Source organism: Nerophis lumbriciformis, linkage group LG32 (assembly GCF_033978685.3).
Source record: "Nerophis lumbriciformis linkage group LG32, RoL_Nlum_v2.1, whole genome shotgun sequence".
NCBI classification, from domain to species: Eukaryota; Metazoa; Chordata; class Actinopteri; order Syngnathiformes; family Syngnathidae; genus Nerophis; species Nerophis lumbriciformis.
This window is the reverse complement of record NC_084579.2, coordinates 23,420,187-23,437,202: the sequence shown is the minus strand read 5'-3', so window position 1 is coordinate 23,437,202 and position 17,016 is coordinate 23,420,187. Positions and strand designations below refer to the sequence as shown.

General features: G+C 41.9%; 2 long non-coding RNA genes across 2 annotated transcripts; one reads left to right on the top strand and one right to left on the bottom strand.

Moving 5' to 3' along the window:
* Positions 1-415: 415 nt before the first annotated feature.
* Positions 416-1,187, top strand: LOC133574491 (uncharacterized). The gene is made up of 2 exons (XR_009811407.2): positions 416-651; positions 1,069-1,187. It is a non-coding gene; the product is annotated as an uncharacterized lncRNA (long non-coding RNA).
* Positions 1,188-3,931: 2,744 nt separating this feature from the next.
* On the bottom strand, positions 3,932-4,720 carry LOC133574954 (uncharacterized). The gene is made up of 2 exons (XR_009811437.2): positions 4,468-4,720; positions 3,932-4,050 (listed from the first exon to the last, which is right to left on the bottom strand). It is a non-coding gene; the product is annotated as an uncharacterized lncRNA (long non-coding RNA).
* Positions 4,721-17,016: the final 12,296 nt, after the last annotated feature.

Here is a 17,016-nt window from a genome sequence, read left to right as displayed (position 1 = left end):
TACTGAAACACTCTTATAAACACTACTGAAACACTCTTACATACACTACTGAAACACTCTTATAAACACTACTGAAACACTCTTATAAACACTACTGAAATGTTTTTGTCTCACGCACACACACGCACACAAACCTGGAATTATTTTTCACTAGTATGTATAAACGGATTTCACCTGTGTGTGTGTGTGCTTTTTACACGTGCGTGTGAGAGACAACAATTTCAGTAGTATGTGTGCAAAGATTTCAGTTATGTGTATGAGCGCATCTTACCAGTGTGTATGCAAGCATCTTACTAGTGTGTGTGAGCGATGTTGCATTCCGGTTCCGGTCACCAATAATCCCCGCCCCTTTTCAGACAGGGTTATTATTTTTTTTAAAGCCAAGTTGTTGACAAAATGTCTGCGGACAAGTAGCTTAACCGAGGTGGGAGCTCCACTTCATAATTTGAGGGCTTCAGCGGAGAATATAAGAACACTTTCAATGCAACAAGGGTCGCCCCTGCAGGACGCGGCACCTGAGCGGCCACACAGGTGTCTTTCTCCTCCCGACAGCCAAGCAGCCTGGAGCAAATGTTACCTTGCGAGTTTACACTGCAGCATCATCAAGTGCAACGTTTCAGTTCATGGACATCGAAGCAAGAGGAGGAAAAGGTGATTAGACATTATTTATTTCTAAATGATTGTAGAATCACACGAAATGTAAGGCGACATGGCATTGTAGTGAGCTACAATGGTAACATGTCGAAATGTGAGTCACGTCGTGGTCCGTCAGTAGCTGATCAAATACTAATGATAGTGGATTACATTTATTTAGCGCTTTTCTATCGACTTGATAAGGGGTCCCCAAACTACGGCCCGCGGGCCGGTTACTGCTTGCCAAAGTCCAACATCCGGTTCGCTGGAGAAAAAAAATGTTGTATTATTATTTTCAATCTGTCTTTTCTAATCCATATTTTGGTGTCCCCTAGCCGCTCAGGCTAATCATATTGTCTAAAAATGCATTTCCCTGTATGACTTATATCGTCTTAGCTGTTTTCATGTGATCTGATTGTTACATTCTTATTTCAGAGTCACCACGCAGCTGCATGACCATTTCAACAAAGACGGAATAAACAACCTCTGGATTCATGGAACTTCTCTGCACACAAATATATTAATTGGAATATTCAATAAATTTCACATAGAAACATTGTGATTATTATTTTCAACAGTGTGTTGAAATCAACCTTTTTTGGCTCAGAAAGGTTCCTTATGTCTTATTATTCATATGCTTTCAATACTTGTCCGTGTGTAATTCCAGACATAGATGTAAACATTAATGAGACAACAATGAACATTTTTCAACAAGTGAACCCACTTGAAAATGATGGCAACTATGGAATAGACATTTTCACTTCAATTCTGCACTTTATTCAGTGAACATGGGAATTATAAGGTTTGTTAAAATGTTTTCTTCACTTGTGCAGTGTATTCTGCAAATGAACATTTTGTTTAAACATTTTGTAAAAAATAAATAAATAAGGAACCTGTTATACGGACCTGTATGAAGTTGCCCACTTTATTATTGCAAATATCAAAATAACACTGCAATATGTTTGTGCTGTGAACATTTATGTTTCTACCGTTGAGGTTTTTAAGTTATTTTAAAATACAGCCCCCATTATCACACACACTTTGTCAAAATCTCCCCAAACGTTTGTGATACACAATGTTTTTGTTTGTGATTATTGTATTTAGGTTTGGGGCTAGGTGTAAATATTAACACATTAACTTAAACTATAATTTTGGACCCAAACAATATTCAGCACAAACAATTGGGACAAGTGTGGGAAGATTTTGAGGAGGTGGGGGGGCTGGATGACATCACCAGTCAGAAAATCTATTTTGGAATAACAACAAACTTAACAGCACAAACACTTTTTTTTTACAGCACAAACCAATGGCAGTGTTGTTTTAATATTTGCAATGGTAAGGGGTTTGTGCAATAAACTTAAGCCAGGTGTCATACAAGGCATAAATTCAGCTTATTTGTTTACATTTTAGCTGTCCAAACAAGTATATGTTAAAAGACAGTTTGGCAAGAATATAAAATGTGCCGTCAAAATAAATGTAAACATCCATGCCCATCCATCCATCCATTTTCTACCGCTTATTCCCTTCGGGGTCGCGGGGGGCGCTGGAACCTATCTCAGCTACAATCGGGCGGAAGGCGGGGTACACCCTGGACAAGTCTCCACCTCATCGCAGTAAACATCCATGCATCCATCCATTTTCTATCGCTTGTCCCTTTTTGGGGGTCGCGGGAGGTGCTGGAGCGTATCTCAGCTGCATTGGGGCGGAAGGAACTACACCCTGGACAAGTCACCAGCTCATCACAGGGCCAAAACAGATAGACAGACAACATTCACACTCACATTCACACACTAGGGCCAATTTAGTGTTGCCAATCAACCTATCCCCAGGTGCATGTCTTTGGAGGTGGGAGGAAGCCAGAATACCCGGAGGGAACCCACGCAGTCACGGGGAGAACATGCAAACTCCACACAGAAAAGATCCCGAGCCCGGGACTGAACCCAGGACTAACGTATTTTTCGGAGTATAAGTCGCACTGGCGTGGCGCTGTTGGGAGAGTGGCCGTGCCAGCAACCTGAGGGTTCCTGGTTCAATCCCCACCTTCTACCAACCTTGTCACATCCGTTGTGTCCTTGAGCAAGACACTTCACACTTGCTCCTGATGGGTCGTGGTTAGGGCCTTGCATGGCAGCTCCCACTATCAGTGTGTGAATGTGTGTGTGAATGGGTTAATGTGGAAATACTGTCAAAGCGCTTTGAGTACCTTGAAGGTAGAAAAGCGCTATACAAGTACAACCCATTTACCATTTACCGGCCGAAAATGCATAATAAAGAAGGAAAAAAACATATATAAGTCGCACTGGAGTAAAAGTCGCATATTTTGGGGACATTTATTTGATAAAAGCCAACAGCAAGAATAGACATTTGAAAGGCAATTTAAAATAAATAAAGAATAGTGAACAACAGGCTGAATAAGTGTACGTTATATGAGGCATAAATAACCAACTGGTATGTTAACGTAACATATTATGGTAAGAGTCATTCAAATAACTATAACATATAGAACATGCTATACGTTTACCAAACAATCTGTCACTCCTAATCGCTAAATCCCATGAAATTTTAGAGGTCTAGTCTCTTACGTGAATGAGATAAATAATATTATTTGATATTTTATGGTAATGTGTTAATAATTTCACACATAAGTCGCTCCTGAGTATAAGTCGCACCCCCGTCCAAACTATGAAAAAAACTGCGATTTATAATCCGAAAAATACAGTACAACATGTGTCTGGGCCGGTACGCTGTTTGTATGGTGAAAAAGCGGACGCGTCGACAGGTTGTAGAGGACGCTAAAAGCAGTGCCATGACGGCACGCCCTTAATATTGTTGTCCGGGTGAAAATCGGGAGAAATTCGGTAGTATGGTTGCCCCGGGAGATTTTCGGTAGGGGCACTGAAGTGTTATTTTGATATTTGCAATAATAAAGTGGGCAACTTCATACAGGTCCGTATAACAGGTTCCTTATTTATTTATTTTTTACAAAATGTTTAAACAAAATGTTCATTTGCAGAATACACTGCACAAGTGAAGAAAACATTTTAACAAACCTTATAATTCCCATGTTCACTGAATAAAGTGCAGAATTGAAGTGAAAATGTCTATTCCATAGTTGCCATCATTTTCAAGTGGGTTCACTTGTTGAAAAATGTTCATTGTTGTCTCATTAATGTTTACATCTATGTCTGGAATTACACACCGACAAGTATTGAAAGCATATGAATAATAAGACATAAGGAACCTTTCTGAGCCAAAAAAGGTTGTTTTCAACACACTGTTGAAAATAATAATCACAATGTTTCTATGTGAAATTTATTGAATATTCCAATTAATATATTTGTGTGCAGAGAAGTTCCATGAATCCAGAGGTTGTTTATTCCGTCTTTGTTGAAATGGTCATGCAGCTGCGTGGTGACTCTGAAATAAGAATGTAACAATCAGATCACATGAAAACAGCTAAGACGATATAAGTCATACAGGGAAATGCATTTTTAGACAATAGAATTAGCCTGAGCGGCTAGGGGACACCAAAATATGGATTAGAAAAGACAGATTGAAAATAATAATACAACATTTTTTTTCTCCAGCGAACCGGATGTTGGACTTTGGCAAGCAGTAACCGGCCCGCGGGCCGTAGTTTGGGGACCCCTTATCAAGTCGATAGAAAAGCGCTAAATAAATGCAATCCATTATCATTAGTATTTGATCAGCTACTGACGTACCACGACGTGACTCACATTTCGACATGTTACCATTGTAGCTCACTACAATGCCATGTCGCCTTACATTTCGTGTGATTCTACAATCATTTAGAAATAAATAATGTCTAATCACCTTTTCCTCCTCTTGCTTCGATGTCCATGAACTGAAACGTTGCACTTGATGATGCTGCAGTGTAAACTCGCAAGGTAACATTTGCTCCAGGCTGCTTGGCTGTCGGGAGGAGAAAGACACCTGTGTGGCCGCTCAGGTGCCGCGTCCTGCAGGGGCGACCCTTGTTGCATTGAAAGTGTTCTTATATTCTCCGCTGAAGCCCTCAAATTATGAAGTGGAGCTCCCACCTCGGTTAAGCTACTTGTCCGCAGACATTTTGTCAACAACTTGGCTTTAAAAAAAAAAAAAAACCCTGTCTGAAAAGGGGCGGGGATTATTGGTAACAGGTGTTGTGCCGGAAAACGCACCCCTGCCATAATATGCACCCCCTGACGCGGCACAACACCTGAACCGGAATGCAACATCGCTCACACACACTAGTAAGATGCTTGCATACACACTGGTAAGATGCGCTCATACACATAACTGAAATCTTTGCACACATACTACTGAAATTGTTGTCTCTCACACGCACGTGTAAAAAGCACACACACACACACAGGTGAAATCCGTTTATACATACTAGTGAAAAATAATTCCAGGTGTGTGTGCGTGTGTGTGCGTGAGACAAAAACATTTCAGTAGTGTTTATAAGAGTGTTTCAGTAGTGTTTATAAGAGTGTTTCAGTAGTGTATGTAAGAGTGTTTCAGTAGTGTTTATAAGAGTGTTTCAGTAGTGTATGTAAGAGTGTTTCAGTAGTGTTTATAAGAGTGGTTCAGTAGTTTATGTATGAGTGTTTCAGTAGTGTTTATAAGAGTGTTTCAGTAGTGTTTATAAGAGTGTTTCAGTAGTGTTTATAAGAGTGTTTCAGTAGTGTATGTAAGAGCATTTCAGTAGTGTTTATAAGAGTGTTTCAGTAGTGTTTATAAGAGTGTTTCAGTAGTGTGTATAAAAGAAAAAGATTTCAGTTGTTTATGTGAGAGCATTTCAGTTGTGTATGTAAGAGCATTTCAGTAGTGTTTATAAGAGTGTTTCAGTAGTGTGTATAAAAGAAAAAGATTTCAGTTGTTTGTGTGAGAGCATTTCAGTAGTGTATGTAAGAGGTAATTCTGAATAATGTCCCTAACGGCCCCTCATACTAACCCCTCTGCCACCGTGAAGCCCTAGTATAAAAGTTATACTGTCATATTCAGTAAAAAAAAAATAACTTGTGTCCTTACAAACCTTACAAAATATTGTTTTCCAGTAAAACTCATAACGATGCATTTCTCCAGGCATTATTAGCCATTTTGCATGTGTGGTTTAGGAGTTATGTTTAAATAACTGTCAGATTGAGTGTGACAGTATACTGTCATAGTGAGAAAACCCATATTTTGTATTTTTAAACCTCACAAATATTGCTTTTTTCGCATTATCTCAGGATTCTAAGAACATTACTGTGATATTGAGTAAAAAACAACTTTTTGTGTTTGCAAGATATAAAAAAGCATATGTTTCGAATAAAACTCCCAAGGATGCTATATTTCAGGCACTATTAGCCATTTTTCATGTGTGGTTTTGGAGTTATGTTTCAATAACTGTCATATTGATTGTGACAATATACTGTCATACTGAGTAAAACCTAATTTTTGTTTTTGCAAACCTTACAAAAACAACTGATTCTAATAAAACTCACATGGATTCAATATTAAAGGCATTTCTAGACATTTTGCATGTTTTGTTTAGGAAGTATGATGGCATACATTTTTATTGCTTTTTTCGCATTATCTCAGGATTTTAAGAACATTACTGTCATATTTAGTAAAAAACTACTTTTTGTGTTTGCAAGCCTTAAAAAAGCATATGTTTCGAGTAAAACTCACAAGAATGCATTATATCAGGCATTATTAGCCATTTTTCATTTGTAGTTTAGGAGTTATGTTTAAATAACTGTCATATTTTTCTCAGGATTTCTAGTTATGCGAATATAGTTGTACACGTTGGCTCTAATGACACTAGGATGAGACAGTCAGAGATTACAAAGAGAAACCTATCCAGGACTTGTGATCTCGCTAGAAAGATGTCCAGGCATCGAGTAATTGTCTCTGGCCCCCTGCCTGCGAGAGGCAATGATGAGAGATATAGCAGATTAGTCTCGCTTAACAAGTGGCTGGTTAGCTTCTGTACTTAACAGGGACTAACGTTTATTGATAATTGGCCCTCTTTCTGGGGCAAACCAGGCTTGTTGATGAGAGACGGCCTTCACCCTAACCAGGAATGCGCCATCATCCTGTCTAGGAACCTAGACTACTGTTTGAGTCACACTTGACTAACTACACTAGAGCAAGCGCGGTCACAGGCAATTACAGAGTCTGCTAGTCCGGATGAGGAGTCAGTTAAGCAAAACTAGCCAGCGCCAGGCTGGACAATCCATGCACACATAGCAATTCTCTTAGAATAATACACAACTCACATAATGTGTTTTCTGTTGTAACTGTGTCAGAGGTAGACATGCATTCTACTGAGGTGACAAATTATGATTCGTTCAGTTTATCGCAGCACCAAGCAAACAATCTGAAAATTCCCATCATGCCAATTCCTAGATATGGTCGAAACTATTTAAAGTGCACTACGCATAATAAACACAACATTATTAATATTGCTACTACGGATAATTTCAACAAAAACTCGTCAAAACAGCCCAATACGTATAATATGGGCTTTTTAAACATAAGATCATTGTCTCCCAAAATGTTATTAGTTAATGAGGTCATTAGAGACAACAATCTTAGCGAAACATGGCTCAAACCAGACGATTTTCTTGCGCTAAATGAGGCATATCCTCCTAACTATAAGAATGCACATATTGCCCGTCTCTTTAAAAGGGGTGCGGGGGTCGCACAAATATACAATGAACTTTTAACCTTACCCCTAACCTAGATAACAAAAATAAATCGTTTGAGGTGCTTAGTATGAGGTCTGTCACACCGCTGCCTCTCGACCTGGCTGTTATATACTGCCCCCCAGGGCCCTATTCGGTTTTATCAGTGAATTCTCAGAGTTTGTTGCTGATCTAGTGACGCACACTGACGATATAATCATAATGGGGGACTTTAATCCATCCATCCATCCATCTTCTTCCGCTTATCCGAGGTCGGGTCGCGGGGGCAGCAGCCTAAGCAGGGAAGCCCAGACTTCCCTCTCCCCAGCCACTTCGTCCAGCTCCTCCCGGGGGATCCCGAGGCGTTCCCAGGCCAGCCGGGAGACATAGTCTTCCCAACGTGTCCTGGGTCTTCCCCGTGGCCTCCTACCGGTCGGACATGCCCTAAACACCTCCCGAGGGAGGTGATCGGGTGGGATCCTGACCAGATGCCCGAACCACCTCATCTGGAGGAAACTCATTTCGGCCGCTTGTACCCGTGATCTTGTCCTTTCGGTCATAACCCAAAGCTCATGACCATAGGTGAGGATGGGAACGTAGATCGACCGGTAAATTGAGAGCTTTGCCTTCCGGCTCAGCTCCTTCTTCACCACAACGGATCGATACAGCGTCCGCATTACTGAAGATGCCGCACCGATCCGCCTGTCGATCTCACGATCCACTCTTCCCTCACTCGTGAACAAGACTCCGAGGTACTTGAACTCCTCCACTTGGGGCAGGGTCTCCTCCCCAAACCGAAGATGGCATTCCACCCTTTTCCGGGCGAGAACCATGGACTCGGACTTGGAGGTGCTGATTCTCATCCCAGTCGCTTCACACTCGGCTGCGAACCGATCCAGCGAGAGCTGAAGATCCTGGCCAGATGAAGCCATCAGGACCACATCATCTGCAAAAAGCAGAGACCTAATCCTGCAGCCTCCAAACCAGATCCCCTCAACGCCTTGACTGCGCCTAGAAATTCTGTCCATAAAAGTTATGAACAGAATCGGTGACAAAGGGCAGCCTTGGCGGAGTCCAACCCTCACTGGAAACGTGTCCGACTTACTGCCGGCAATGCGGACCAAGCTCTGACACTGATCATACAGGGAGAGGACCGCCAAAATCAGACAGTCCGATACCCCATACTCTCTGAGCACTCCCCACAGGACTTCCCGAGGGACACGGTCGAATGCCTTCTCTAAGTCCACAAAACACATGTAGACTGGTTGGGCAAACTCCCATGCACCCTCAAGGACCCTGCCGAGAGTATAGAGCTGGTCCACAGTTCCACGACCAGGACGAAAACCACACTGTTCCTCCTGAATCCGAGGTTCGACTATCCGGCGTAGCCTCCTCTCCAGTACACCTGAATAGACCTTACCGGGAAGGCTGAGGAGTGTGATCCCACAATAGTTAGAACACACCCTCCGGTTCCCCTTCTTAAAGAGAGGAACCACCACCCCGGTCTGCCAATCCAGAGGTACCGCCCCCGATGTCCACGCGATGCTGCAGAGTCTTGTCAACCAAGACAGCCCCACAGCATCCAGAGCCTTAAGGAACCCCGGGCGGATCTCATCCACCCCCGGGGCCTTGCCACCGAGGAGCTTTTTAACTACCTCAGCAACCTCAGCCCCAGAAATAGAAGAGCCCACCACAGATTCCCCAGGCACTGCTTCCTCATAGGAAGACGTGTTGGTGGGATTGAGGAGGTCTTCGAAGTATTCCCTCCACCGATCCACAACATCCGCAGTCGAGGTCAGCAGAACACCATCCTCACCATACACGGTGTTGATAGTGCACTGCTTCCCCTTCCTGAGGCGGCGGATGGTGGTCCAGAATCGCTTCGTAGCCGTCCGGAAGTCGTTTTCCATGGCTTCCCCGAACTCCTCCTATGTCCGAGTTTTTGCCTCCGCAACCGCTGAAGCCGCACACCGCTTGGCCTGTCGGTACCTGTCCGCTGCCTCAGGAGTCCTATGAGCCAAAAGAACCCGATAGGACTCCTTCTTCAGCTTGACGGCATCCCTCACCGCCGGTGTCCACCAACGGGTTCTAGGATTACCGCCACGACAGGCACCAACTACCTTGCGGCCACAGCTCCAATCAGCTGCCTCGACAATAGAGGCGCGGAACATGGTCCACTCGGACTCAATGTCCAGCACCTCCCTCGTGACATGTTCAAAGTTCTTCCGGAGGTGGGAATTGAAACTCTCTCTGACAGGAGGTTCTGCCAGACGTTCCCAGCAAACCCTCACAATGCGTTTGGGCCTGCCAGGTCTGTCCGGCATCCTCCCCCACCATCGCAGCCAACTCACCACCAGGTGGTGATCGGTTGAAAGCTCCGCCCCTCTCTTCACTCGAGTGTCCAAAACATGAGGCCGCAAATCCGATGACACAACTACAAAGTCGATCATGGAACTGCGGCCTAGGGTGTCCTGGTGCCAAGTGCACATATGGACACCCTTATGTTCGAACATGGTGTTCATTATTGACAATCTGTGACGGGCACAAAAGTCCAATAAGAAAACACCACTCGGGTTCAGATCCGGGCGGCCATTCTTCCCAATCACGCCTCTCCAGGTTTCACTGCCGCTGCCAACATGAGCATTGAAGTCCTCCAGTAGAACGAGGGAATCACCCGGGGGAGCACTCTCAAGTACTCCCTCGAGCGAATCCAAAAAGGGTGGGTACTCTGAGCTGCGGTTTGGCGCGTAAGCGCAAACCACAGTCAGGACCCGTCCCCCCACCCGAAGGCGGAGGGAAGCTACCCTCTCGTCCACCGGGTTGAACTCCAACGTGCAGGCTCTGAGCCGGGGGGCAACAAGAATTGCCACCCCAGCCCGTTGCCTCTGGCAACACCAGAGTGGAAGAGAGTCCATCCCCTCTCGAGAGAACTGGTTCCAGAGCCCTTGCTGTGCGTCGAAGTGAGTCCGACTATATCTAGCCGGAACTTCTCAACCTCGCGCACTAGCTCAGGCTCCTTCCCCCCCAGCCGAGGATCGGACCGCCAAGTGCCCTGCTGTCGGCTGCCGCCCAGCTCACACTGCACCCGACCTCTATGGCCCCTGCTATGGGTGGTGAGCCCATTGGGGGGGGGGGGGGGGAGGGGGGGCGGGGAGGAGGAGGACTTTAATATCCATATGAATACCCCATCGGACCCTCAGTGCGTGGCGCTCCAGACTATAATTGATAGCTGTGGTCTTACACAAATAATAAATGAACCCACACATCGCAACAGTAATACGATAGATCTAGTGCTTGTCAGGGGTGTCACCACCTCCAAAGTAATGATACTCCTGTATACTATACTTATAAAATTCGAAGTTCTGACTCATTGTCAACAAGCTAATAATAATAATAACTTCTATAGCCCGCAACATTAATGCTGCCACAACGAAGACTCTTGCTGACCTACTGCCTTCGGTAATGGCACCATTCCCAAATTATGTGGGCTCTATTGATAACCTCACGAACAACTTTGATGACGCCCTGCGTGAAACCATTGATTGTATAGCACCGCTAAAGCTAAAAAGGGCCCCTAAAAGGCGCACCCCATGGTTTACAGAATAAACTAGAGCTCATAAATTATCATGTAGAAAGCTGGAACGCAAATGGCGCGGGACTAAACTTGAGGTTTTCCATCAAGCATGGAGTGATAGTTTAATAACTTATAAACGCATGCTTACCTTAGCTAAAGCTAAATATTACTCAAATCTCATCCGCCTCAACAGAAACGATCCTAAATTTTTGTTTAGTACAGTAGCATCGCTAACCCAACAAGGGACTCCTCACAGTAGCTCCACCCACTCGGCAGATGACTTTATGAATTTCTTTAACAAGAAAATTGAACTCGTTAGAAAGGAGATTAAAGACAGCGCATGTCAGCTACAACTGGGTTCTATTAACACAGATACTACTGTATATACAACGGATAATGCCCTCCAAAATAGTCTCTCTCTTTTTGATGAAATAACATTAGAGGAATTATTACGGCGTGTAAGTGGGATAAAACAAACAACATGTTTACTTGACCCACTTCCTGGGAATCTTATCAAGGAGCTTTTTGTAATATTAGGCCCATCAGTGCTAAATATTATAAACTTATCACTTTCCTCTGGCACTGTTCCCCTAGCATTCAAAAAAGCGGTTATTCATCCTCTGCTCAAAAGACCTAACCTCGATCCTGACCTCATGGTAAACTACCGACCGGTCTCCCACCTTCCCTTTATTTCGAAAATCCTCGAAAAAATTGTTGCATAGCAGCTAAATGAACACTTAGTGTCTAACAATCTCTGTCAACCTTTTCAATCCGGTTTCAGGGCAAATCACTCTACGGAGACAGCCCTTGCAAAAATGACTAATGATTTATTGCTAATGACGGATTCTGATGAGTCATCTATGTTGCTGCTTCTTGATCTTTGCGCTGCTTTCGATACAGTCGATCATAATATTTTATTAGAGCGTATCAAAACACATAGCCTTGTTTGGTTTAACTCTTATCTTACTGACAGGATGCAGTGCGTCTCCCATAACAATGTGACTTCGGACTATGTTAAGGTAACGTGGGGAGTTCCCCAGGGTTCGGTTCTTGGCCCTGCACTCTAGTATGTACATGCTGCCGCTAGGCGACATAATAGGCAAGTACGGTGTTAGCTTTCACTGTTATGCTGATGACACCCAACTCTAAATGCCCCTAAAGCTGACCAACACGCCGTATTGTAGTCAGCTGGAGGCGGGTCTTAATGAAATCAAACAATGGATGTCTGCTAACTTTTTGCAACTCGACGCCAAGAAAACGGAAATGCTGATTATCGGTCCTGCTAGACACCGACATTTATTTAATAATACCACCTAACATTTGACAACCAAACAATTACACATGGCGACCCGGTAAATAATCTGGGTATTATCTTCGGCCCAACTCTCTTGTTTGAGTCACACATTAAAGGCCTACTGAAACCCACTACTACCGACCACGCAGTCTGAGTTTATACATCAATGATGAAATCTTAACATTGCAACACATGCCAATACGGCCGGGTTAGCTTACTAAAGTGCAATTTTAAATTTCGCGCAAAATATCCTGCTGAAAACGTCTCGGTATGATGACGTCAGCGCGTGACGTCACGGATTGTAGAGGACATTTTGGGACAGCATGGTGGCCAGCTATTAAGTCGTCTGTTTTCATCGCAAAATTCCACAGTATTCTGGACATCTATGTTGGTGAATCTTTTGCAATTTGTTCAATGAACAATGGAGACAGCAAAGAAGAAAGCTGTAGGTGGGAAGCGGTGTATTGCGGCCGTTTGCAGCAACACAAACACAGCCGGTGTTTCATTGTTTACATTCCCGGAAGATGACAAGTCAAGCTTTACCATTGGCCTGTGGAGAACTGGGACAACAGAGACTCTTACCAGGAGGACTTTGAGTTGGATGCGCAGACGCGGTACCGTGAGTACGCATGCAGATGCGGCTTCCAAACATTTGATCGCTTGCCCGTACGTGCGTGCCGCTATGTGCATGTCACGTACGTAACTTGTGGGACTTTGGGGAAATATATGTGCTGTATGAACTTCGGGGAGGTGAACGGTACTTTGGGCTGTGGGATTGAGTGTGTTGTGCAGGTGTTTGAGTTGTATTGGCGGGTTATATGGACGGGAGGGGGGAGGTGTTTGTTATGCGGGATTAATTTGTGGCATATTAAATACAAGCCTGGTTGTGTTGTGGCTAATAGAGTATATATATGTCTTGTGTTTATTTACTGTTTTAGTCATTCCCAGCTGAATATCAGGTCCCACCCGCCTCTCACAGCATCTTCCCTATCTGAATCGCTCCCACTGCCCTCTAGTCCTTCACTCTCACTTTCCTCATCCACAAATCTTTCATCCTCGCTCAAATTAATTGGGAAATCGTCGATTTCTTGGTTCGAAATCGCTCTCGCTGCTGGTGGCCATGATTGTAAACAATGTGCAGATGTGAGGCTCCACAACCTGTGACGTCACGCTACTCGTCTGCTACTTCCGGTACAGGCAAGGCTTTTTTATCAGCGACCAAAAGTTGCAAACTTCATCGTTTGTTCTCTACTAAATCCTTTCAGCAAAAATATGGCAATATCGCAAAATAATCAAGTATGACACATAGAATGGACCTGCTATCCCCGTTTAAATAAGAAAATCACATTTCAGTAGGTCTTTAAGAGTGTTACTAAAACGGCCTTCTTTCATCTCCGTAACATTGCTAAAATTCGTTACATTTTGTCCACTAGCGACGCTGAGATCATTATTCATGCGTTCGTTACGTCTCGTCTCGATTACTGTAACATATTGTTTTCGGATCTCCCTATGTCTAGCATTAAAAGATTACAGTTGGTACAAAATGTGGCTGCTAGACTTTTGACAAGAACAAGCAAGTTTGATCATATTACGCCTATACTGGTTTACCTGCACTGGCTTCCTGTGCACTTAAGATGTGAGTTTAAGTTTTTACTACTTACGTATAAAATACTACACGGTCTAGCTCCAGCCTATCTTGCCGATTGTATTGTACCATATGTCCCGACAAGAAATCTGCGTTCAAAGAACTCCGGCTTATTGGTGATTCCCAGAGCCCAAAATAAGTCTGCGGGCTATAGAGTGTTTTCTATTCGGGCTCCAGTACTATGGAATGCCCTCCCGGTAACAGTTAGAGGGCTCAGTAGAAGCATTTAAGTCCCATCTTAAAACTCATTTGTACACTCTAGCCTTTAAATAGACCCCCTTTTTAGACCAGTTGATCTGCCGTTTCTTTTCTTTTCTCTTCGGCCCCCCTCTCGCTTGTGTGGGGTGGGGGGGTTGGGGGGGGGACAGGTCCGATCTCTATGGATGAAGTGCTGGCTGTCCAGAGTCGGGACCCGGGGTGGACTGCTCGCCTGTGCATCGGTTGGGGACATCTCTGCGCTGCTGACCTGTCTCCGCTCGGGATGGTTTCCTGCTGGCCCCACTATGGATTGGACTCTCACTATTGTGGAAGATCCACTATGGACTGGACTTTCACTAATATGTTAGATCCACTATGGACTGGACTTTCACAATATTATGTCAGACCCACTCGACATCCATTGCTTTCGGTCTCCACTAAAGGGGGGAAGGGGGGTTACTCATATATGCGGTCCTCTCCAAGGTTTCTCATAGTCATGCACACCGACATCCCACTGGGATGAGTTTTCCTTGCCTTTATGTGGGCTCTGTACCGCGGATGTCGTTGTGGCTTGTGCAGCCCTTTGAGACACTTGTGATTTAGGGCTATATAAATAAACATTGATTGATTGATTGATTGATAGATATTGAGAATGGCAGCTATACTGTCATATTGAGTAAAAAAAAACTAACTGGTGTCTTTGCAAACTTTACAAAAGAAAATGTTTCTAGTAAAACTCACAAAGATACATTTCTTCACGCATTATTAGACATTTTTCATGTGTGGTTTAGGAGTTATTTTTAAATAACTGTCCTATTGAGTGTGGCAGTTATACTGTCATTATGTGTAAAACCTAATTTTTGTATTTGCAAATCCCTTACAAAAGCAACTGATTCTAGTAAAACTCACATATATACAATATTACAGGCATTTTTAGACATTTTACATGTTTGGTTTAGGAGTTGTGTTTCAATAAAATTTTATTGCCTTTTTCGCATTATCTATGGATTCTAAGAACATTTCTGTCAAATTGAGTAAAAAACTATTTTTTGTTTTTGCAAACCTTACAAAACAATTTTTTTCCCGTAAAACTCACAAAGATACATTACTCCAGGCAATATTAGCCATTTTACATGTGTGGTTTAGGAGTTACGTTTAAATAACTGTCATATTAAGTGTGACAGTATACTGCCATAGTGAGTAAAACCCAATTTTTGTATTTGCAAACCTTACAAAAACAACTGATTCTAGTAACACAATACAATATTACAGGCATTTTTAGACATAATGCATGTTTGACTTTGGAGTTATGTTTATATAACTTTCATATTTAGTATGTCATATTGAATAAAAAAAACTAACTTGTGTCTTTGAAAACCTTAGAAAACATAATTTTTCTCGTAAAACTAACAAAGATACATATCTCCAGGCATTATTAGCCATTTTGCTTTTGTTGTTTAGGAGTTAAAATTAAATACATTTGTATTGCTTTTTTCGCATTATCTCAGGATTCTAAGAACATTACAGTTATATTGAGTAAAAAACAATTTTTTGTGTTTGCAAGATATAAAAAAAGCATATGTTTCGAGTAAAACTCACAAGAAAGCATTATTTCAGGCATTATTAGCCATTTTTCATGTCTGGTTTAGGAGTTGTGTGTAAATAACTGTCATATTGAGTGTAACACTGTCATAGTGATAGCAAACCTTACAAACACAACTGATTCTAGTAAAACTCAAATGGATTAAATATTAAAGGAATTTTTTGACATTTTGCATGTTTGGTTTAGGAATTATGATGGAATACATTTTTATTGCTTTTTTTCACATTATCTCAGGATTTTAAGAACATTATTGTCATATTGAGTAAAAAACTACTTTTTGTGTTTGCAAACCTTACAAAATATTTTTTTTCAAGTAAAACTTACAAAGATACATTTCTCCAGGCATTAGCCATTTTTCATGTATAGTTGAGGAGTTATGTTTAAATAACTGCCATATTGAGTGTGGCAGTTATACTGTCAGAGTAAAAAAAAAAACCTGGTGTCTTTGCAAACCTTACAAAAGAAAATATTTCTAGTAAAATACACAAAGATACATTTCTTCACGTATTATTAGACATGTTTTATGTCTGGTTTAGGAGTTATGTTTAAATAACTGTCATATTGAGTGTGGCAGTTATACTGTCAGAGTAAAAAAAAAGTAACTGGTGTCTTTGAAAACCTTACAAAAGAAAATCTTTCTAGTAAAACACACAAAGATACATTTCTTCACGTATTATTAGACATGTTTCATGTCTGGTTTAGGAGTTTATTTATGTTTAAATAACTGTCATATTGAGTGTGGCAGTTATACTGTCATTATGTGTAAAACTAATTTTTGTATTTGCAAACCTTACAAAAACAACTGATTCTAGTAAAACTCACATAGATTTAATATTACAGGCATTTTTAGACATTTTACATCTTTGGTTTAGGAGTTGTGTTTGAATACATTTTTATTGCTTTTTGTGCATTATCTCAGGATTCTAAGAACATTACTGTCAAATTGAGTAAAAAACTACTTTTTGTTTTTGCAAACCTTACAAAATATATTTTTTCAAGTAAAACTCACAAATATAAATTTCTCCAGGCATTATTAGCCATTTTGCATGCGTAGTTTAGCAGTTATGTTAAAAAACTGTCATATTGAGTGTGACAATGTCATAGTGAGTAAAACCTAATTTTTGTATTTGCAAAACCTTACAAACAACTGATTCTTGTAAAACTCACATGGATTCAACATTATAGGCATTTTTACACATTTTGCATGTTTGGTTTAGGAATTATGATGGAATACATTTTTATTGCTTTTTTTGCAATATCTCAGGATTTTAAGAACATTACTGTCATATTGAGTAAACAACTCCTTTTTGTGTTTTCAAGCCTTAGAAAAGCATATGTTTTGAGTAATACTCACAATGATGCATTATTTCAGGCGTTGTTAGCCATTTTTCATGT